General features: G+C 39.6%; 1 protein-coding gene across 3 annotated transcripts in view; it reads right to left on the bottom strand.

Moving 5' to 3' along the window:
- The window catches only part of DLGAP1 (DLG associated protein 1), a 368,791-nt gene that overhangs the window by 91,752 nt on the left and 253,684 nt on the right, over positions 1-23,355 (bottom strand). The window lies entirely within an intron of this gene.

The following is a 23,355-nucleotide window of genomic DNA, read 5'->3' as shown; positions in this document are numbered from 1 at the left end:
CCTTAGCTTAGATGTATAACATAACAGGAAAAGTGCTGTAAAGAAAAATATTCCTGAGACCGGATTCTCTTCCCCCAGATCAGCATTCAGATTCATAGTACAAAGCACAGGGTTGTGCCAGCTGGGTATGGTGCTATGCCAACACAAAATGACAAAGCAGAATAAAGGAAAAGTCATAGAATCATAGAACAGTTTGGATTGGACAGGACTTTTAAGATCATCTAGTTCCACCCTCCCCTCCCCTTGCTATAAGCAGGGGTAGAAATATGTCCTCAATACTCCTGGAAGCCAGCAAAGGAGTGTACTAAAACCAGCCTTTAAGCAAACAAGAAGTCCCCAGAAGCACAGCACACACACCAAGCCAAACAACAAGAAAACCAGCCCAACTGTACAACCCGCCACTACTCAGTTTCTCAGCTCAATGGACAGCCTGGTTCCTGGAGGCTTGATTACCGTAGGCTGAACACCCCACCTCCAGCCTGACTACTGGGTCTGCCCAGTATACATCTCTGTGATTTGTTTCATTTGCATTTTGGTTCTGCCAGAAGGAAGAATAACTGCAGTCTGACACAGAGCAAACACTGAAGGACATCAGGGAAGAACATGTACAGAACAAAGTCATTCAAGTGCATCCGTCCGACTCCAGCCATGACATGGATCAGCAGCCTGGGGTAATTTAATCATGTTGGCACCCATGTTCTGTTGCATTTTCAGTGCAGTGTACAAAAGGCTGTCATGCTACTGACAGAGACAACAGCAGTACAAAAACACTTTTGAGCATCTTCTCCCCTCGCCAGAGATTTTTTTTTTTCTGAGTTTTGAAGATCTCTGGTTCTGTTTTTGTTTAGGATCAAGTGAATCTCCTCATGGGAATTTTCTATCTTGAAGCTACAAAAATAAGTAACCCTCTCAAGTCCTTAGTGGGTGGAGCCAAGTGGGAGAAAGAAAAGTTTAAAACTTGGAGACAACTGGAAAAAGAACATCTGCTGAAGAGCAAGTCAGCATTATCTACCCCAAACTGGCATCTGCTTCAATATTATAAGAGATGCCATTAATAAGGCATCCTTACTGCATGGACCAATATGCGCATATCACAAAGATATGTGGGACATGCAGAGGATATACCACCAGGTGAGAAGAGGTAGAAACTGTGGGACTGTGAAGTTGTCTTTCTGCCTGATTTTACAGAAGCTGGGAGGGCTAAAGAAGAAAGCAATTTAGGAAAAAAAAACAACCAACTATTCAGAAGTCCCTAAGTGTAGCATCACACAGCTCTCTAACGTGTCTATATCCAGCTGTTGCAGCTTTTTGAGTAAGCATATGGTGTTCTGCCAGAGATCTTCTGTTTGTTTCACACAGGACAGCAGGAACTGGATCCACTTTTTTTTTTTTTTTTTTTTTCTTCCTCCTCCCCCCATCAAGCACTTGCTTCTGCCAAGCACAGTTGCCTTTCAAACTCTCCATGTTGAGCTTCAGAATCAGCCATGATACCACTTCTTCTGGATTTAATGAGAGGGAAACCCATTTCTCTCAAGAGACATTGAAGCTTGGGATTCAGAATTGGTTCTTTTTTTACTGAAGATAGGGGATGATGTTGTATAACCATATTCACTCCTTTGTAAGGGCTAAAATGTTACCAAACAAAGCTGACTGCTGCATAAAAACTATCAACACACATCAAAACAAGGATCCTCCTTTAATTCAAAGGTCCTTTCAGATACTGTATAAAGTCAAAAGAACAGGCTGATGAACTGAAGGATCCTTTCACTTGCCACTGACATGCTGAATCATCCCTGTGCATTCTAGACATGGTCAAAGAGTAGAGCGTAGCACGAAAATGACACATCGTGCCATATGCAACTGAGTTGGCAAGAGCAGATGGAAGATGATGCAGACAGACATTATACAATTCTCTTTAATCAGAAATCTGGTCTACATACTGGTGTTGATTCCCATGTGGGGGTGTGTGTGGGAGTAACAGTTGCAAGTATTCTCTTCCACTCTGGAAGGTGAGAAGAGGTGCTGTAGTGTAGAAACAGCTCAACCCAATGAACCAGATCAACTCAGTGATGCCAGGGTAAGCTGCTACTGTACAACATGCAGTTTTTATTTACACTAGAGGAGATATGCCACACCTAGCATGGTAAGATTTAACAACTCTGAGAGAGCTCACCTTGACAAGAGCAGCTTTCCTCTCAGAAGACCCACAGAGAAAAGCTGTGGGCTTCATTTTCCTATTACCAACCTTACCAAATCTACGCTCAAACAGATTTTAAAGACCTTTTCTTCTGGAAAAGATCTCTGAACCTACATCAAACATAACATCAGGATCTTCTGTGGGTTTCTCAGGGATCCTTCTCTGGCGGCACAGATGCTTTATCTGCACCAGAGCCTGCTCTTCCAAATCCCCTCCAACAGCCCAGCCCCTCTTTCCATTAAACTCCTACAGCAGTATCTTGAAGAACTCTCCACTCTATTTTCTGTCACAAAAGACACTGTCATCTCCTCTCAGCTCACCCCTCTGATCCCACATCACACCATGTTCCTGGTGACTTGTGCCACCACTCCCCTCTAGTGAGATTTCAGTTATCTGCAGTCTGTGAACTCTAATTTTTTGAGTCAAGCACTTTTTTTTACCAGCCAAACCCACAAATGTATGAAGGCAGTCTCTCCAAGAAGTAGGGCAGGTGATGACACCAGGTCTGCACAGGCACAGCTTTTGGCATTGGACGTGGACCACTTCACTCTAATATTTTAATTGCAGCTATTATCATAAGTGCATCAAATCATTCTGTCATTTCTCTCCTTCTCTCAGGTGACTGCTAACACAGGCAAAACATCTTGCACACCTGTAGATCTGTACTTTGGGGCAAACAGTAAAGTTTTAATTTCTTAAGTAGTTCCTAGTTAGAACATTGATAGAAGGCTGTCCATGGTAACTGGAACCAAGATATTTCCCATCTCAATCCTTGTGTTATTCTATAAAAATCCTGGTCTCCATACGCTCAGACCATACATCCTAATTTAGTTTTTAGGTCTCTCTCATTCTTCCATTGAAAGTCTGATTAATTCTGCCACTGGGAAAACCCAAGAAGTGCAGCTCTCTGCCAAACCATAACAGGAAATCTGTTGCTTTTCAGGAATGTCACCCAGGCTCCTGCAGAGCTAGCTGCATACCCAGCCCTCTGCTTAGCACCATGGCTTCTGCATAAGGACCAGCTTGCTCCCAGGAGTGGGAGGATAGCATCCTGCTCAGCTCAGAGATCTTCTGGGCAGAATTCCCAAAACTGAACATATTCCTGTGCTGAACTGACATGATATTGGTTAGAGTTTACCTACAGGTGATGTTTTCCAGGAAAATAAAAAAAAAAAAAAAAAAAAAAAAAAAAAAAAGTATTTGCTGTTGAGTGTCAAAGTTTAGAGTATTCTTCAGTGCACATTTTCAGGGGTGATCATCCCCAGCTCCATGTGGAGCAGTAACCAGGCAATAGTCCCCTGTGTGTGGTCCCCACATGGCTTTGAGCCTGCAGGCATCTGCTCCAATACACCCTGATCAGAAAGACATTCCCCAACACCCAGGCTAGATCTGTATAAACATCTCCCACTGATAATAGAAACACATCTCAGTTTTGCAAGTCAGCACCATTTCAGCAACACCTTTACATGAATAAGCAGCCACCTGTGTTTTCCCAAAAATTCGTATTACAGAGACAGTTTTTCTCACTTCCTATTCAGTCTTCCGCTGTTTCAAAATTTTCAGATGCCTACTAAAAAAAATGCAGATTCAACACCAGCTGTACAGATGTGCTTCATAGAACAAAAGCATTGGAAAAACTCTGAAAAGCAAGGACATCTCAAAGCAACGAGGAAGGAAAAATACCAAATACAACTAAGCAATGAGGCTGAGCTAACCCTCATATATCATTGAGTAACAGCACAGTCTCCAACACAGTGTTTGAGGAAGGAAGATTCAATCCAGGGACAAGCTCACTATGTGACTATTTTGGTAACACCTGCAAACTGCTGAATTGCACTATAATATATACAGGTGCTTGTTGTGGGTTTTATCTTCACTTTTCTGTTGATGGCATTTACAAAAGTTATACGTGCACTCTCACTAAATGTCTGTTTTGGTATCCTCTATTTTAGCTGGTTTTTATTTGAAGAGCACTAAGCAGTTTAAAGTGCCTGAAGATTGCTTTTTCTTATTTTCCAAGCAAGTAATTCTGACTTACTATGTTTTGTTTCTCTGCAGACACCTGGGAAGTGTTGACTTGAAATGCCAAGTCAACTCGATGTCTGGCTCGAATGCCAGCCTCTCCTGACAGCAGAGGGGTTTGCAAGGGGGGTGAGAAGACAGAGCAGTAACCTCCTGCATAACTTCACTGCGGGTTTCTCAAGCTGTGTCTGAATGAGCACAGCTCAGAGCTCAGGTGTGACCTGCAGCTGTCTTTTCCTGTTAAAAAAGTCTGTCAGGGGAGAAACTATTCAGATGGGTGTTACCATTGCCTAAGAAAAAACCCTGCAGCTTCTCTTGTCATACCAAAGAAGCTAGAAGTATTTTTCTCTACATTTTTTACCACAAGTAATATCTAGAATGCAAGTAAATTAAAAGAATAATGGTGTGAAGTAGGGCTTCTAACAAATCCTCTGCTGATTATCTGGGCTGCAGTCTTTCCTGCTCTAGGAGATTTTCCCTTTTACTCCAATCATCACAGCCATAGCAGTACCCCAGGAGCAGGGAGACTTTCCCTCCACAGAACTTTACCAAAGCTATTCCTCAGCAAAGAGAAGCTGCTACCACTTTCCCTTCAGCTGCTTTTACTTCAAAAGAAATCCCTTGAAAGAAACCCAGATAATACAAGAAATCTAGCTGTCTATATTTATTTCATAATTCACTATTTCCATTCCAAAGTCTTTGTAGTGGCTAAGGAAAGATCCATCTGCTGTACTGAGATGCAGCATGAAGTGGTAACTGAATATTTCAGGTACATGTGAAATATATCACTATCTGGACAACTTGGTTCATAATTGTGCTTATAAACAGGCTCAAACCACTGCAAGCCTCCAGCAGGAAGTCTACAGTTTATATCCATTAGAAAAACTTTTCTTATAAGAAAAATGTTCAAAAGATTTAAAATGCTGCTTAAGATGTATTTTTATATGTATTAGTATTAAAAAAAACAACAACAAAACAGAGCCCTTATGTGTTATAAGCTATTCTTTGGCCAAGCTTTTTCCACAGTGTATCCCAAGGAAGCAGAATTAATTACATTTTGGGCTATGAGAGGAAAAAAAAGGAATAAAAATACCTTGAGAAGCTTGCATAATTATGCTAAATCCTGGAGATTGAAAGGGACTTTTCCCCACTTTTCCTCAATTATTTAAAATGGTTATCTTTTAATTCAATGAAAATTTAAATACTCTGAAACATTTATTTGTCTGAGATTAAGAAATAGAGAACCAGTTATGGCACTGCTAATCATGCTATTAATGTCAAGGGTGGTGATTCAGATGGAGTCGATGAGAATGAAAAAATATTTCTGAAAAGTGGATCCTCTTCAGGGTGGAAGATATTCAAAGGGCTTATGCACCTCATTTTAAAGGAGGAAAATATGTGAGGAAGTCAGATGGCATCTTGACCTGTAACAACTGGCATTCTGAAGTATTTCCAAATACATATTTAATTGTCAGAATTAAAAAGTGTGCCTGCTTAATTGGAACACTGCTCTTTTCCAATGAAAAGTTCAAAAAAAAATTAAGTCCTCTGAAGTCAGATAAAAGAAAAGCACACAAATTTCTGTGTTTGCTTAGGAAAAATGAATAAAATTTGTTCGTCACAAAGGACTGACAGTGTGCACTTATCCCATATAAATCAGAATCCTGTTGACCATTTGCGAAGGAGATAAACACCTTTTCCTTTCCAGTATACAATGACAGGTTACATGGTGAAGGTGAAGATGGCCCTCTACACTGATCAAGTGAAAACAAGCAGATACCTTTGCTTTTGTTTAAAACACCATAACAAAAAACTCTAAAAACTAAAATTTCCAGAATAAGTAAACTCTTCTTGGCACTTAAAACTATGGACAATGGACTATGATTCACGAGTTCAGATGTTGATGCTGACAGAAATTTGCTGTGACCTGGAGGGAAAGTCATATAAACTCCCAGGCTTAGCAAACAGGTACGGTAATACTTCCCTACAGCACCTCTCAGGTGGGTTCGTGATGTTGAATTAAAGTTAGCAAACACGACTGAGGTTCTCTGATGGAAAAAGTAGCAGCATCATGTTTTTATTGCATTACTGGAGGCAAAGGAGACAGAATGACTGAGAAAATAAAGTTCAACTCCAGAGACAGAGACAGCTACTCCATGCAAAGCAATGTAGCTGAACAATAAAGAGTAAAGAATGCTCAGTGTGATGGTCAAAAGGTACTTTAGAAGAAATGAATTTTTAAATGAGAACAATTTCTGATTTTACGACAATTTACGCACATCTCAAGTCAATGGTTTCGCTGAGAAAACACAGAACTCTTTGAAAAATCCCTGCAGCCTACTGAAGCTACAGAAAAGTTTAATGCATAAAATGCCCATTCTAAGCAAAGGAAGATGGAACCTACATTACTTTCTTGAGCCTCACAGTTCATATGAGGGGAGGCTGCAATTTTGCTGTGAAGTTACTTAATTTAATTGAGCTTCATTAGTAGGTGCTTTCTTCCTCAAACAAGCTCTTCCTTGAATGTTTGTTGTATGTACAGCAACTATTTTTACCACTCAGATTTTTTTCATCTTGATTAGGAAAAAACCTAAGTTTCAGTAATTTATACGAATCCCATTTCTTCTTGTCAGAGCAACAGGCAGAAGACCTGTCTGACAGAGTCAGAACACCATCATGTCTCTGTGTTACACTCGGGGTCCACTTCAGCAGCACTGATCAGTTACAAGTCTTGGGCTTCTCCTGTGATGCGCCAATTTGACAACCCACTCAATTTTGTTTGTTGGACTATGTAGGTAGGGCATTCCATGTCTGCAGCACCTTTCTGTTTTCCTGAACTACCCACAAGGGAATATAGGATTTTTCTTAATGACATGTATATAGTAAGCTGCCTATTGGCATACAGAAATACATAGGCACACCTTGATAGACAGAGAAAGCACTGATACCCAGCTTGTTATTTGAACAGTTCCCAGTACCAGACCATGATCGGACAAATAAAGCTGCTTCAAATTTACTTGTTCAGTTTAACATGCATCAGAGATCAGCTGTGTTAAATTGCTTGGATTTGGTGCAGTGTATCATGTGGAACCACAGAAATGCTAAAGAAGTGGGGTCATCTTCCGTACGTGACCGCTACTGGAAATCATGTGATGTACAAATGGGACTGGAAAAGCTTGAGAACACCACAGAAAAGTGGCCTTGAAAAATCGCAAGGCTGATCATGGCACACAGTCATGGCCACCTACACAGGGGCACCAACAATTACCAAGTGGGCAGGGCATTGGAGGATGTTAGTCTGAAAAACATAAGTTCCCAGTAGCTAAGCTAATGGAATAATTCAATGAGATGTTAATAAAGAGCTCTGGTTATTCTCTCTGTAGCCAGCCAGCCACTAGAGGGAGGAATAATGTAGTGCTGCCACAGATAGCAATTTATTACACTTTTGCAATACATTCTTTTTTTTTCCTTTTTTTTTTTTTTTTTTAAAGCTCCCCTCAAGAGGCTTGAAAAATCTTTTCAGTTAAAGGTAAAACCCTCTAGTTTTCACAGTTAGTGAAGAAAGCTCACAAAGTTCAAGGGCTCAAGAAACAGAAAGGATATAAAAAATGCGACACATCTATTACTCCCTAGAATATATTCTGATTTTTACAGCCCAGATGAATTGTGGACCTGACTTCCAATTAATTAGGATCCATAGAGCAATTTGCTTTCACAGCATTCGTCACATCATTACAGAAGTGGTAGGATTTAAAGCTTTTTAACGCGCTTTTCATGAAAGAAAGCACTTTCTTTGGTGACTGGAAAGGACAGGTCAGCATTGCAGTTGAAAAGAATTGTCCTTCTCTACAGCAACAGGCAACTTGCTAAAAAATAGTTACTTTCACATTTTTTAAGAGTGAAGATATTTGAAAGCAGAAAACAAAGAAAAGCCCAGCACAGTAATGCACTTACACTATACAATGCTTGTATTACCAATCTTACTTGTTTCACTACAGATAACTATGCTAAATATCCATTTATAGCAGTAAGGAAACAATTCTGGCATCAGAAGGCAGATTTTTGTGTGTACAGCTATTCACTATTCACTGGTGAGAACAACTCAGTAATGAGAAAATAATAAAAAGTTGTTTTTATCTGAAGACAGGCAAGGAAATAATTAGGCATTTGCTACACATTCAGTTGATCAGATCCTGAGTTTTGCTGAAGGTCTGTCAAGGGGAAAAATCTGAGCTGCATTTTCTCCCCTCAATTTAGGCAAATTCTGCTTACATTAATGAGCTCGTTCCCCTCCCCCCTTCTAAGTACTAGCTTTAGCCTCAGCAGGAGAAGATTAATCAATGATTACTCATAAAATACTATGGAAAACTCAGAAATTCTCTCTGTTATGAGCTCTGAGGTCTCACTAAAATCTTGGGGCTGTAAGCAGTTCCTATGGTAAGATCAGATGGGTTTTTCTGTCCATGACTCTCAGTGGATTAGGTTGCCATTAGTATAGGACTGTCAGTGCCACTGTCTCTTCTCCTCTTTAAAGGAGAGATTTAGATTGGATACAAGCAAGGTTTATTTATTTATTTATTTATTTATTTTACAGTAAGAGCAGTGAAACACAGGAACGTATTGGCTGGAGAAGTGGTGGATGCCCCATCCTTGAAGACACTCAAGGTAAGGCTGGAGAGGTCTTTGAGCTATCTGATCTAGCTGTAGGTATCCCTGATTGTTACAAGGAAGTTGGACAAGACAGCCTTTTAGGGTTCCTTCTAACTCAATCCTATTATTTGATTCTCCAAAGAGGAGAAATGAGACCTGAACAGAGACAAGTGTTCCTCACAGCCTTCCAAATGGCTTTCCATCAGCAAATTCACAGGTTTTCCAGGAATAGGCTTGCACAGAGGATGCAGTGGAAACCCCCGCTACCCAGCCAGACTGTAATTGTCAGCCTATGAGCTCACTTCTCTATGCAGCCTATTCCATGGCACCTCTGTCTCTAAGATATTAAAATATCTTTCCCTAGCCCTGAAGGCCTTCCCTATGGGATTAAAAAAAAAATAAAAAATTTTAAGATTTCCTTCTGCTATGGTGTGAAGGGTAACAAATTCCCTTTATAGAGAAGTGAGTGGGAAGCAATGTGTTAGCATGCATGGGTAGCGCACAGAGGAATGGGGAGAGGTAGGATTAGCTGGAGAGATGGCTGACTAGCTGTCATCTATCCCCTGTGAAAGCATCTGAGCCACCTCTGGGACATATGTTAGCAATGGGTGTGGGCTGGATGGCAGGAAGAGAGGGGGAGAGGTGTCAAGGAATGGGACAGTTGTAGGTATGGATTTAAACAGCAAAATGCAACATGAGTTACTGCTACTCCAAAGAGCAGCATTCACAAGTTGTGGGGAGCACCAGTGGAGAAATACATAGAAGATGCAGCTTCTGCCTTGTGCAGTGTGATGGGGCTCTCCCCAAGCACCTCGATGAGTACAGGGCAATGCACTTGCTTGACTCTTCTCACACCTACATGAACATTGCAAGCCTAGTTCTCACTCCAGGTGCACTGCTCATGCTCTTCTTGTACCCAAGCAGCCAAATAGTACCTTAGTGTGTTCCAGAACTATAATTAACCTTAGTGTATCATTTCAAGGCAGAAGCAGCTGTTAGATCTGCCTGAGTTGAAAAAAAAAAAAAAAAACCAACAAAAAACTTGGAAGAATGCTGGCAAGATAATGTTTTTAACAAGCAGCTTGATTAATTCATGGCTAAGGTTATCATCCAGTTGTGTTGGGTAGGAGGCCGACATTTAAAACTTCACATGTACTTTCTCAGAGGAAAAAAATAACAGCCAGCACACCCTCCAGAGCTCAGATTCTGTATGCTATGCTTGAGACTTGTAAATAGCACACTGAAAATTCAGATCCTAGTTGCCTAGCATTCCCAAGAACCTTAAGAGAAACAGCCTCATAATCATTTTTCTGTGCCATCTTCCTATTAAGCCTCATGCCTTAGAATATAAAAACAAACAAACAAACAAGCATCAAGCATAGTGTAGATTTGGAGGAGTCCAGGAGTGAGATGCTCTCCAAAGCTCTGTCTCAGGCCTGTGCTGGGTCATTGAGCAACACAGTCTTAGAGCAGAGGACTGGCATCCATCTCAGGTCTATTTTGTTTCACCCTACTCTTTAAAGATATTTCTTACAAATACAGATTCTTTATTTGTGTTATTTACTGTTTACTACATACATCATCTAAGAAAATACATTACAAAACAAAATCTGAAAACCTACCCCAAAGACAATTTCTGCAACATCAACATCAAAACTACTGCCCTGTTTTTTTTTTTAAAAAACAGCTTTTCAGTTGATTGATTTTTTGTATGACTTTGAAATTGATCATTTTGCTGTTCTTTGGGTTGTTGCCTTTATGGGAATTAATTACTTTAAGTAACTGGCTACCCTTCTATGGACATCCTGCTTGCAAGAACAGTGGCAGGAAATACAGCTGTAACTTGTAATTTCACTGGAACACAAGGGCTAGTGAATCTTTTGCCAAAGGCAAAACACACAGGCAGACATCATAGTCCTCACAAAGGTATAATGAATCTGAAGAAAGGAGACAATTAGAGATGATAGGAGAGAGGCATGCTGTTGTACCGGGGTCCATGCACAAGGATGGCCTGGCCATCGGTCATGAGAAGGGCAGTAGACCCAGTTACCCAAAAAATAACTCCAAAGATAGCTGACTGAGCGAAACTAATGACTGCATGTAAAGCCATGAAATAAAGACAGGCAGAGCCATTTTTTTCAGTGCAAACTGCATACTTCTGGGCAATAAATGCATGCAGTGAGAAGACCACAGGAGTGTTAGCAGCAGAGCAGCTCTGGTTGGGGCCTGGAAACTGCAGGACTTAAGACCCTTGGAAGACTATCAGTAGTGATATTAGTAACAGGACAAGTGAAAAAGGTTAATAATTAAATCACTAGTGAAGAAAATCTTAGCAGGAGTAGGACCAGAAATATAATATAATATATGGACCAGATAATATAATAATAGGACCAGAAATATATTATATGCTATGCCATTTCCAAAGGTATGAAATTCATTGAAAAAAAGAAATAATCAGTATGAAGCTGGGAATAGAGAAGTGGTTCATAGTCAGAAAGTTGTTTTCTTGTGTGAGGGGACAATGAGTCTAAATACAGTATACTTCCTGCCCACCTTGGCTCATAATTGAGAGTGGACACTTATCTCAGAACTGAGGATCATAATTCAGAATTATTAAGGAATTACTTAAAAACAGGAGTAAAGAAAAGGAGGACAACGGAAATAATATCACAATACTAACATTCATTCCAACTCTTATCAGTCTAACATGAATATGGCATCATACACTCCTTATCAGTTCAAATTCCTTTGTTATTCACAAGCAAACAGCAATCAATTTGTGCCACAAATCAAACAATCTCAGAAAAGTAAAGGAATAGGCAGAGTTATTGCTATGCCAGAAATTACATTCTATCCAGCAGTTGATGACTGAACAACTGCAGTGGCACAGCCTGACTCACCAGAATTTCAAGCAAGTCTGAGCAACAAATCTCTGCCAAAACACTGTTGTCTCACAGCTCTTAGAGCCATGTGACTGATATGAGGCCAAAAGATTCTGCAACAGTCAAATTAATGACCAGACATTTAGATTGGGCTCCTCTAACTAGTCAATGCCAACATTTCTGAAATTTTTAACATCTTTGATTATTACTTCAGGAGAATGGGGGAATGACACGTTGGCTACACATCACCAGAATAAGGAAAATGACCTTTTCAAAGTCAAAAAGTGACACCTCCACCACTGAAATTCCAGCTTTTATAAATACAATTTCTATCACCACTACAGAAATAAATACTGTAAGATGAAGTCTTGACTCTTTCAACCTCATTGTTTGACATCATTTCACCTAGAGCAGAGCAGTTTAAAAAAAAAATAAAATAAAAATCAGTGTTACCTGAGGTTTTGAGACTTATGCCATGTTTAGAAGTGATTTTTTTCTCTATGATTAAATGTGATTAAAATATAGTAGTATTTTTAAGTTTTGAAAAGCAAGGAGCATAAATAATAAATGAAGTGACACTCTTGTATTACTTTGCATTCTATTACCTTTTTAAATTTTTGTCATGTAGACCATAACAAACATTAACTATTAAAGGAATTTTAACAAACTTCTGTCTTTTCAATCTATTGATTTATGCCTATTTTGGTGTGATAAACCCATAAGTAATAACTAAGAATATTCTGGGGACTGACCCACAGAGGAGTATCTTTCGAAGGGAGATTTTCAGTTTCAACTGTAAAAGTAATGAAGGTTTAGCGCAGATTTGCAATAGCAATTGCCAGATGTAAAACAGAAGAGATTTATGGACTAGCCCTGAAAGATCCTGAGCTTGCCTTCATCATGATTCATCACTGTCACAGAGCAGAGCTGCGCAGGCACAACCCGAGCATGGCTGCCGTGGAAATGGAAGGAAGGATTTGGGTGCTCTGGATTTTGCTGCAGGCATTCATGGGTGACAGAACAAGTTAGTGCTTTCTGCAGTCTCTGGCATTGCTGCAGGCCAAGCTGCTGGCAGCTGGGGCACATGCTGCTAGGGTAGCAGAGGGGAGCTGGGAATTGCCATGCAAGTCAGCTGCCATCGTAGAAATCCCTCACAGGAACTTGCTAGCTGCTGAAAAGATGTTTTCAAGAAAAATAATTTTTCACACCAGCAAAGGGCAGTAGCAGCAATCATATGATGTTTGGTATCTTTGTGGCAAGCAATGATTAAGAGACAAGCACAACATAAGAAAGCCTTTAAGCATTTTCCCTAATTTATCCCCTCTGGAAAAGATTGGCAACTTAGTAAGGAGGAGGGATTTAAAAAGGTCACATCCCATTGGGGGAGCTTTTATTCATGTGGGAGCAGAGTGGTATTTGATAGTGCCCTGCTTCAGCACCTGGGCTGCTAGGGGCCAATGGGCTGCATCTAGCCTTTCCCCACACTGCTCCCAAACTAGCAGAACACTACTGAAATGAGCTGAAAGTTGCTTCATCCTAGCAGTAAAACAAACACAAAAAAAATGTGAGAAACAAATGGCTGGCAATTGGCATGACTTAGTTTCTTCTATTTGTGAGGACCGGACCATTACACGCTTCCATGTCTCTCTCTCACCTCAACATGATGCAAGCTGGCAGAATATACCAAAAGCATTAATCGGCAGAAGAAATATGCTACTGTTTCTCTTGCAATTTCACATGAAAACTAAACCAAAAATACACTCTTAACTTGTTCTATTTTTAATCTCAAGTGGCTCCAACATTTCGTGGTAGAAGAACAGCGCACTTCTAGCTGATCAAAACAGAAAATTATCATGAATAATTGACTTCATTATTGTTGTCTGTTTACTTGTTATGTCGGACATTAAGGACTCCACACTGAATTCTGTGCAAGTGCACATCTCTTTTTATGCCTGTGCATTTTCTGCATGGCAGGTTTAATACATCAGCTGAGCTCCCCTTAGTAAACTAAAACAGACAGTACAAGATCACATACAGAGATTCAAGCATGGTATGGCTGGCAGCATGTACAACATGATTTCAAAATGCTAACAATGAAATAACGTTTAGAATGCATTAAAGAATTGTGGAGTGCTGCTGTGGGTGGGATATCTATATTTACTATTCAACAGTAGGCCAGCAGGAATAATTTAGTCCTGATGAGAGTTTCATTTTTACGTTCAAAAATGAAGTTAGAGAAAGGAAGTAAGAATGGTTAATACTGGACATATTCAGTAGCCTGAGAAAAACAGAATGATATAAGATTGGTCTGGAGGGAACTTCTTGGGATCATTTGGTCCCTCCTCCTACCCCAGAGCAAGATTAGCAATATCTAAATTATTCCTGACAGACGTTTTCTGTCCTATTCTTCAAGGCATCCAGTGAAGCAATTTCTCTTGGCAATCCACTCCAGTTCTTAACTATCATTACCATTATAAAAATTTTTCTAACATCTAGCTTGTTTATGTCTTTGCTGTCTGAGGCAGCATTCCTTCTCCTATCCCCACTGGATATGATTTTCTTTCTGAGGCAGCTTTTTCAGTAGGTGGGCAGAAGTAGGGCGGAAAATAAACAAAACCTATTTTGTGCATCTACATGGAGTGTACATAAAAACTACACCCTGAAAGAGATGACTGAAAAGCACATCTTGGTTCACTGATTGTAATTGTTTCATAAAGTAAGCCCTCAAGGTGCCCATTATACCCATAAAGTATAGCAAGACATTGCCTTATGAAACAGATGAAGGGATAGACTTGAATCATTTGCTCTAAAATGAACAAAATCTTAGAGAAGTTAACTAAAAGAAGCTAAAAAATTGGAAGTTCTCTTTTTAACTGTAACCACACTTAGAATAAAGCAAAATGTTGCATGAAGCTGTTGTGCTCATAAAGAAGCAAAATCAGTTCTAACAGCAATACCAGGTAAAGTATTTGCAGGCAGGCTATTAGTTATACGTAGAAAAAAAGAGTAGCACTCACTCCACTGGTGAAAAAAGGCTCTCCATACAGTACTCCTTCTCAGAAAGCAGCCTGCGCCCAAGAAATGTCCTCCTTCCAGTGTCGGGTCCTTATATGAGCCCAGTATGGGTCTACCCTAGGTCCACCCCTTCTGGGCACACAGGAGCACAGGTGCAAACAATGTGCCTGTGCTCCCTAGTCCAGGCACACCCTTTCACCAGGTGCTCCGTCACCAGCTCAAGCCGTGACGTAACAGTTCCTGTACAGAAGCTGAGCCAGATGAACAGATACAGAGCAAAGATTTTTGTTTCTGTAAGTAAGGTGATCATCAGGAAAAGGCTGAGGTTATCAATACCTTCTTTACATCTATCATTAAGAGTCAGATCAGTTATCCTCAGTGACTGTTTATGAGTGGTGTTCCCCAGGGGTTAGTACTGCGTCCCATCCTGTTCAGTTTCTTTATTGATGACCTGGAAGAGGGGATCCTCAGTAAGTTTGCAGATGATATCAAGTTGAGGGGAACTGTCAATATGCCTGAGGACAGGAAGGCCGCACAGAGGGTCAGGACAGATTGCTGGGCTGAGGCCAATGGGATGATATTCAACAAGGCCAAGTGTCGGGTCCTGCACTTTGTTCACAGCAACCTCAGGCAAGCTACAGACTTGGGGCAGAGTGGCTCAAGATTGTGTGGAAGAAGCAGACCTGAAGGTATTGGTCAGTGCTCAGCTGAACATGAGCCAGCAGTGTGCCAAAGTGGCCAGGAAGGCCAAAGGCACCCTGGCTTTGCCAGAAATAGCGTGGCCAGCAATAGCAGGGAAGTGATTATTCCTCTCTACAGGGATCTGTGAGAAAGAAGCACTTTCCAACAACTGGCAACAACCATACAAGCTTTATGGTGAATCTAAACAGGGAACCAACACTTATCTTAGAAAAACAGGCTACAAAATTTCAACAGGAATTTGGATTTGAGGAAGAGTTTGAGACTTTTCCTCTCTTATTTCAACTGCTCTTAAGGCAGATGGGAATATTAAGTGATAATCCCCGAAGAAGCTGTAAGTGCCCTTTCACTAGAACTAAGTGAATAGTGTAAATTTGGTTATCCAAATGTTTACAGATATTTAATATATTTATAATTTAAATTTATTGAATATTAATTTTCTTGTTGTATGGATTAATCACAAAGCTTTTGTTTCAAATGAAAAATATTGTACACATAGGCTGTTCTCCAAAAGTAATGCTTCCTATTTATTTCCATGGAAAGTACAACAGATACAAAAAGCACAATAATGCTATTTGATAGAACAAATTCTGGGCTAAAAAACACCATTTTCCAACATAATCACTACCATTAGCTGTGCATTTTCACCAGTAATTACCAAGAGCCTGCATGCCATGCTTGTAGATATCTGAATCAGCAGAGGTGACCCATGCTGATGTTGCCACTGCTGAAATGCACCACCCACTGCCTCACTGTGCTTACATCAACTGGTTGGTCTGCGTAAATGTTCATCAAGCACTGATGAATGTCACTGGGTGCCAATTTTTCCATATGGAGGAATTCAGTGGCACTCCTTTGTTTCATGCACACTTCCATTCTGTCACACTGCCCCTCTGCTGCTATCTGTCACACAGCAATAAAATGTGATGGCATACTGGAAGATTCAACCTCAACTGCCATACTACCAAAATCCACCTGTGATGTCATGGGTCAACATAATAACATAGGAAGTGTTACTTTCACAGCAGCCCTCATATTAGTGTTGGAATTGAGGTGCTCACTAGTTTTTCAGACAAGTCAGACACTATGTGTTATGTTCTCTAATTTGAACAAGCATTCTCATAGTACATAGTTCTACACAATCCCTCATGTGTATGCACCAACTTGCTTTACACGTTTTCTGGAAGCTTGTTCAGACACTTACTGAAAGGAAATTCAAAGCCAAGATGGGAAAAAATGGAACTTATTTATTAAAAAAATTTCCACCTGATATTCTTGTAAATGATGTGACATCATTCCCTAAGCTCCTCCAGCCTGGAGAGCCATGACGACAGTAACAAAGTGACTACATCAGCCTCCTGATCGGCAATACCTTACCTGAAGCACCAGTTAAATAAATTCTATTTCTTTTGTTTCTAGGAGGTGTGGTTTGTGTGAGAGGACACAAAGCCCAGAAAGGACGCTGCTCTGGAGCACAAGCAATTTCACATACCCATCACTGATACTAAGTTTTAACCAACTGAACAGGCTTTATATATCCATCAGTTGAAAGTTATTGCTGTTGGCATTGCCAAAACTCCAACATTTCTCTGAGTTCCTTCAATAAAAGTGCAGTTTCCATCATTATCCTCTGCTTTTTAAATATACAGAAAACAGACATCAGATGCCATAAGAAAATCACTGGATCTAGAACTATGCCCACCTGCTACTTTTAAATAAGTGCATTTTTAAAAAATCATCTTACCTTCAAATTTTCTTCTGACTTATAAATTATTCAGTGATCTTAATCTTACCTGATGCATGAGCATGAAAAGCAAGAAAGCATCCCCTTAGCTTCTGGAGAGATGAGAGAAAAGATTGCAATAACACTTACAAAAAGCTAAGTAGTATTTCATACATCTGTGACAGTGGGCTGCGGATGTTGCTACCTAGAGCAACAGTATTTCCAGAATACTGTTACTTCAGCTGAGCATCCAGAGCTTGTGGAGCTCTTTCTATCACTTTCACGGGAAATCCCAAAAATTCATGCTTCAAGCAAGCAAATATAAATAACACCTGAAGGAAAACAGTTTTTTCCTAGCTAAAAGTCTGATGAAAATGAAAGAGATTGCAACATGAAACAATGAAACATACTTTACTGGAAACATATTGTAAAACACTAATAAAAACATTCATCAGTCTTATTGGACTAATTAGGAAACTCATTGTTCCCTAATTGGACATTATTCAACAGGAAAGAAAATTAACAAGCTTCCCTGTGTGTGTCTAAAAATACCAATCGTAAGGAAGATGGAGATATTGCATCCCCTCACATTTTCTCTCTTGTCTCCCTTTTCTTTGTGATCTGGACCACTGAAGTTAATGAGATATTTTCATTATTTTAGCAGAATGAGGACAGCTCCTCTGTTTAAAGAAAAAAAAAAGAAAAAAGAAAAAAGTATGCTTTTGTTTATATGACACTTATTTTTTTCCTAGGTGTATTTTTGAGTGTGTTAAAATAATACAGAAACACCCTAAAGCAAACGTGACTTAGTTCTGAAGATCAAGATGCTTGTCATACCTAAGGATGCATGTGATGCTGTATATTGTAGTGTAGTGTATGGACATGAGACACAACTTCAATTTGTTTGAATGCCAGAATAACTTAGCCAGTGTGTCAGGCTACAATTATCCTCACATTCTATTTCATTACTCTCAGTACAGACACTTCCAAAGGCAGCATTTTAGTAAAGTCGAGAAAGTGGGATAATCACCTTCAAAGTTTATGTTATTCTATAGTTTCCTGAGAGCTGTATATTTCATTTTATGAAGCCATGAAGACATCTACATTTGTTGTATTACAAGGAAAATCAAAGCTAGAATGATCTCTAGCTTTGAGCTCAACATTTAACAAAATCCTTGCCATGAGTCATTCCACTTGCAGGGTCTGTAGTATAAAAATCTTTTTGACCTTTTCTCATCCTCTCATTCAGATTAGTCCTAGTATCGTGTGTGAATACAGACATTACGCAATTTCACCTTTATTTCACCCAGTGCAGATGATGCACTCTACCTTCCCATCAGACTGAATGAATATGCCCATATGTGCATATCACCTCCCTCCTAACCTCAATAAATTACCACAGAGGCAAAAGTATCCATGAGCTTTGAGACTATAAAATGTTTTATACACACACACACAAGGGCTACTCTGAAAGTCATGCCTCTTACATTATTATGCTGGACCATCATATCAGAGGCAGATGTTGGTGGTATGGCAGTAAGGGTTGAACCTTCCTGCCAATACTGTATTACATTTTGTCATCATGTGACAGATAGCAGCAGAAAGACAGTCTGACAGAATGGTGTCTGACAAGGAAGAGTGTATGAAGCAAAAGTGTGGAATTAAACTTCTCCATGAAGAAAAAATTGCACTCATTAATTGACACTTGCTGAATGTTTTATGGAGACCAACCAGTTGGCCTGAGCACAGTGAAGCAGTGGCTGTAGTGTGTTTCAGCGGTGTGAAAGACAAGCCATATTCTGTCACATCACAAAGCAATGAACGTCTCGATCAGCTCATCTGTATGAATCAGGAGATTGAGACCAGGGTGCTGTTCAGAGCTGAACACCAGCTTCAGTGTGTTGGTTGGTCAATGATGGTGGCAGCATTGGAATATTGAAAAGTTTGCACCAAGTATGTCTCAATGTGCTCACACAAGAACAGAAAGAATGCTGTATGCAAGTTTTTCAGGTTTTATTGAACCAATACAAGGCCGAGAGTGAAGTTCCTTTGATCACATCATTATTGGTAATGACATGTGGTGTTAGTGCTATGAGCCAGAGTCAAAATAGCAATCCATGGAGAAGTGACATGTCAATTCCCCATCAAAGAAAAGGCTCAAGATGCAGCCCTCAGCAATTAAAGTGATGTACGTTGTCTTTGGAACAGGAAAGGGGTGATCATTCTGGAATTCCTGCAACCTAGACAAAATATTAATTCTGGTTAATGTTAGTCATGATGTTGACTAAGCTGAAGGCTCAAATTTATACAGTCAGGCCATCCTATTTTCCTGCAACAGGATCAGGATAACAATGTCAGCCCTATATCACTTTGAAGACCATGGAACACAGTCAGAGTCTTAGCTGGACTATTCCACCACACCCAATGTATCGTTCAGATTTGGCACCTTCTGACTTCCATCTGCTCAGGATGATGAAAGAAGGACTGTGTGGACAACGTTTTCCTAGAAATAGCACTATTTAGCAGCTGTAATACACTGGGTCACCTCCATTGGTGCAGAAATTTTGAGTGTGGCATGCAGGCTCTTGTACATTGCTGGTAAAGTGCATAGCTAATGGTGATACCTATACTGAAAAACAGCAGTTTATATCTGAGAATTTGCTCTATCAAACAATGTTATTTTGCTTTTTGTATCTATTGTAGTTTCCATGGAAACAAATATAAGACGTTACTTTCAGAGTGACCTATGCATATATGCACACTTTTTTTGTTGTATATCGGCTTTGGAAAGTTTCTGATCAGCTTTAAAGTCAGGAATTGGTTGGCTTATTCTAAGTATCACTCGTTTATGAGGGAATAAGACATAAGAAGAGAGGCAGCTACAATGGAATTTACACAGACAAGTTCTGCACCACAGGGGAAAAAAAAGGATATAGCCATAAAGACTCATAGAATCATTGAAGTTGGAAAAGACCTCTAAGAACATCAAGTCCAACCCTCCATTAACCACCAATATCACCCACTAAATCAAGTCACTAAGTACCACATCTGCCCTTTCATTCATCCCCTCCAGGGATGCTGACTCCACCACCTTCCTGCCAACTTCTCCAGAAGAATACTGTGGGAGACAGTGTCACAGTCTGCTAAAATCTAGGCAGACTACATCAATAGCCTTTCCCTCATCTATCAGATGGGTCACTCAATCATAGATGGCAGAATGAAGCAGGAAAACTATGGTAATAAGATACATCTCTTAGACCTTTTACCCTCAGAGTTTTCCAGTTCTTTACTTATCTCTCATCTTTTAATGTAAGAAAGTGCTACCATCCATCTTTGTGTTGGGCTGACTCACCAGCTACTACTAGTACCTTACACTTTTGGGTGATTCTAGGTCTTCATCTTAATCAGCTACAAATCTTTATAAAGTTTACTGAAACTTCCTATCCTCATTCTTTAGTAAACTTGACTAAGGTTAGCCAACGGATTCAAGAGGCGCTGGAAAGTGGGAAGGAGACATTGACTTGTAGAGAGGTAATGTGATTGCATATCTTTTTTTTCCCCCTGCTGAAAACTGGGCTAAACATGACCAAGGTACATAAAGATTGTGCAGCAGTAAGTCCTGAATGAAGCTCAACTGTAATAGAAAAGTCAGTTATCCACTGACTGAATCTTCTTGAGAAGTTAGCAAACTGTTCTACTTTCTATCTGCCTACAAATGCAAGATAAATTTCTGCTGTCTTTCAGGAATAGGCAAGAAAATGGCACTTTCTTTTTTTTCCCTCGCAACTGTATCAGTTTATCTGGACTGTGAAAGATTAAACTCTAGGAGGATACTGCCAGCAGAGAGAGAAAAGACTGCTTGCTTCCTGGTAGGATAATGAGAGTGCAGCAGCGGAGGTGTGCATTTCAAGATCATAGCAAGCTGTGCTTTATTCAGAATGGTACCATAGCATTTGATTTGTGCTGTAACCACATGGAAACCATGGCATGGGAAGAATATTGTAGGAGGGAGATTGGAAAGTGTAGGAAGAAAAAAACCTCAGTGAAAAACAGGAAAATAAATTTGTATTATGTAAAGGGGATATGACCTGATTGTTCTGTTCAGAAGTTATTCCTTATATAAAAAGAAACATTGGTAGTAATGAAAATCCTTTCTAAGAAGAGTAGGCACACGAGCAACGGTAGGTAGGTAGGTGGGAGGAACAGCGTGGGTTGTGAGAGCAATATTAGTCTCAGAGAGAAGTCCCACAAGATGAAAAATCCTTTCAAAAACAACAGTGAAAGCAAAAGAGGACACGTTCTTCAGTCATTTTCCTGCCAAACATGAGTGCAGCTTGCTACCTGTTATACAGGAGACTGCAATATATAGAATAGCAGAAAGAAATGCAGACAAATTATCACAATTATCACTGAAAATACTTCCAGTTTAACAAGGCAGAAGAAATGTGAAAATACTGAATACCACTCAACTTTTAATTGTTAATAACATCTTGCAGGACAAATAGAAAGTCTACTAGTGTCAATAAGTGTCTGTTCGAGTGTCTGCTGAATAGAGTAACTTTCAGCTCATTTCCATTAAGCTATAATTCAGGTGCTAATTGAGCTCTGCTCAACAGTAAGTCAAATAAGTAACTTGTTATTGCACATGATACAATTGCTTGATGCCTATATTCAGCGAATTAGGGACCCTAATTTAGACTGTGGCAGACAAGATAGCACAACTCTATCATAACTCCCAGAGTAATCAACATAGCCCTGGTATGAATAAGCAAGCCTCTCCAGGACAAGGTCAAGTCATGCAACTAGGAAGGTGTGAAGAAGTCTGCAAAAAATTAAAAAAAAAAAAATATCTAGACTTCAATTCCCAGATAGTGTTCTTGGCTACTACTCACATAAAGAAAATATAAAACAAAATAACAACAAGAACACCCTGTTCAGCAGAAAGGAATAAAAGCAATGCATAATTATATATCATACAATTTATCGCTAAAAGTAGAAAGAGTCCCAAAAAACATTTCTATAAATTATCAGATTAAAAGAAATAATTATACTTCATGCCAATTAATGTTGAAAAGTCATTGAAAAAGAGAAGTTACTTCCTGTTTTGTCCTCTTTTTTGCTTTACCACCATTTTCCATTTTCTCCTTAGCTCCACTGTCCTGAAATTTACATTGTCGTTTCTTTAAACTTACACAATTTTTACTAAGTGCAGCTTAAATTAAAGCACATTCCTAAAAGCTTTCCTGAATAGGAATGGATTAAAGTGCACAGAAGCACTTTGCAGAATTACAATGACTTCAAGCTAAATGCAAACCTGCTTGCCTAGCTAGCCCCTCTGACCTAACATCCTTTGTGGGTGAACACTGACATGCAAGACTTTTTTTTTAAATACTTGCATATAGAACAGGAACGATCAGGAGCAAATCACTCTAATTTATTGTACTACAATAAGGAACTATGGAACATATTTTTCTGCGGTCTCAGGATGGGTAAGCTCCAATCCTCATGGCATTTCTGTGTATAAAGCAAGGTTTTGTGGAGTTTGTGCTACCTAATGTTTATATTCACCTTTCTAGGTGACTCTGTGCTGGCTGCTGTAACTAATCACAGAGGGGCAATTTTGGCTCAGGAAATGGTAAGATGAAGTCTGTTGGATGATGAGAGGAATTGCTGGATTCCTTGAGCAACCTCTGGCAAGTTCATGAAAATCCCTGCAGAAAATGAGACCACATTTTCCTCTCAACACTAGTGAAAAACACAGAGCAGACAATTACCATCTTCCCCAAATAGGCAGGCTCCTGCAGGGAGTTGGAATAAGTTTGGCGTGGTCTTCTGGTCTATTCATCACTGACATTCTTAATAAGGATCAAATGTTTTCCTCTACAATCTTTTACTCAGATAAGATTTAGGAAAAAATATGGGGTAGAGGAGAACAAGGAAGGAGAGGAAATTAATGAGGGAAGTACAGAAGGAGTCTTTTGTCTGTAATCACGAATACTAGAAGAGATACAGCTCTTTTTGTTTCCATTTTAAAGATACAGCCTTAGGCATGTTGTACTAAAATTAGGTTATTTTTGGTTCAGTGAACTATGATTCACTGCAAATTTTTGCAGATGACAGACAGAAACAATTGCTGCTTTAAAACCACACTTTTTTTTAAACTGGAT

The sequence above is a fragment of the Tympanuchus pallidicinctus genome, unplaced genomic scaffold (genome assembly GCF_026119805.1).
Source record: "Tympanuchus pallidicinctus isolate F22 unplaced genomic scaffold, pur_lepc_1.0 scaffold5, whole genome shotgun sequence".
Classification (NCBI taxonomy): Eukaryota; Metazoa; Chordata; class Aves; order Galliformes; family Phasianidae; genus Tympanuchus; species Tympanuchus pallidicinctus.
Note: the sequence above shows the minus strand (reverse complement) of the source record. Positions and strands in the feature narration are given on the sequence as shown.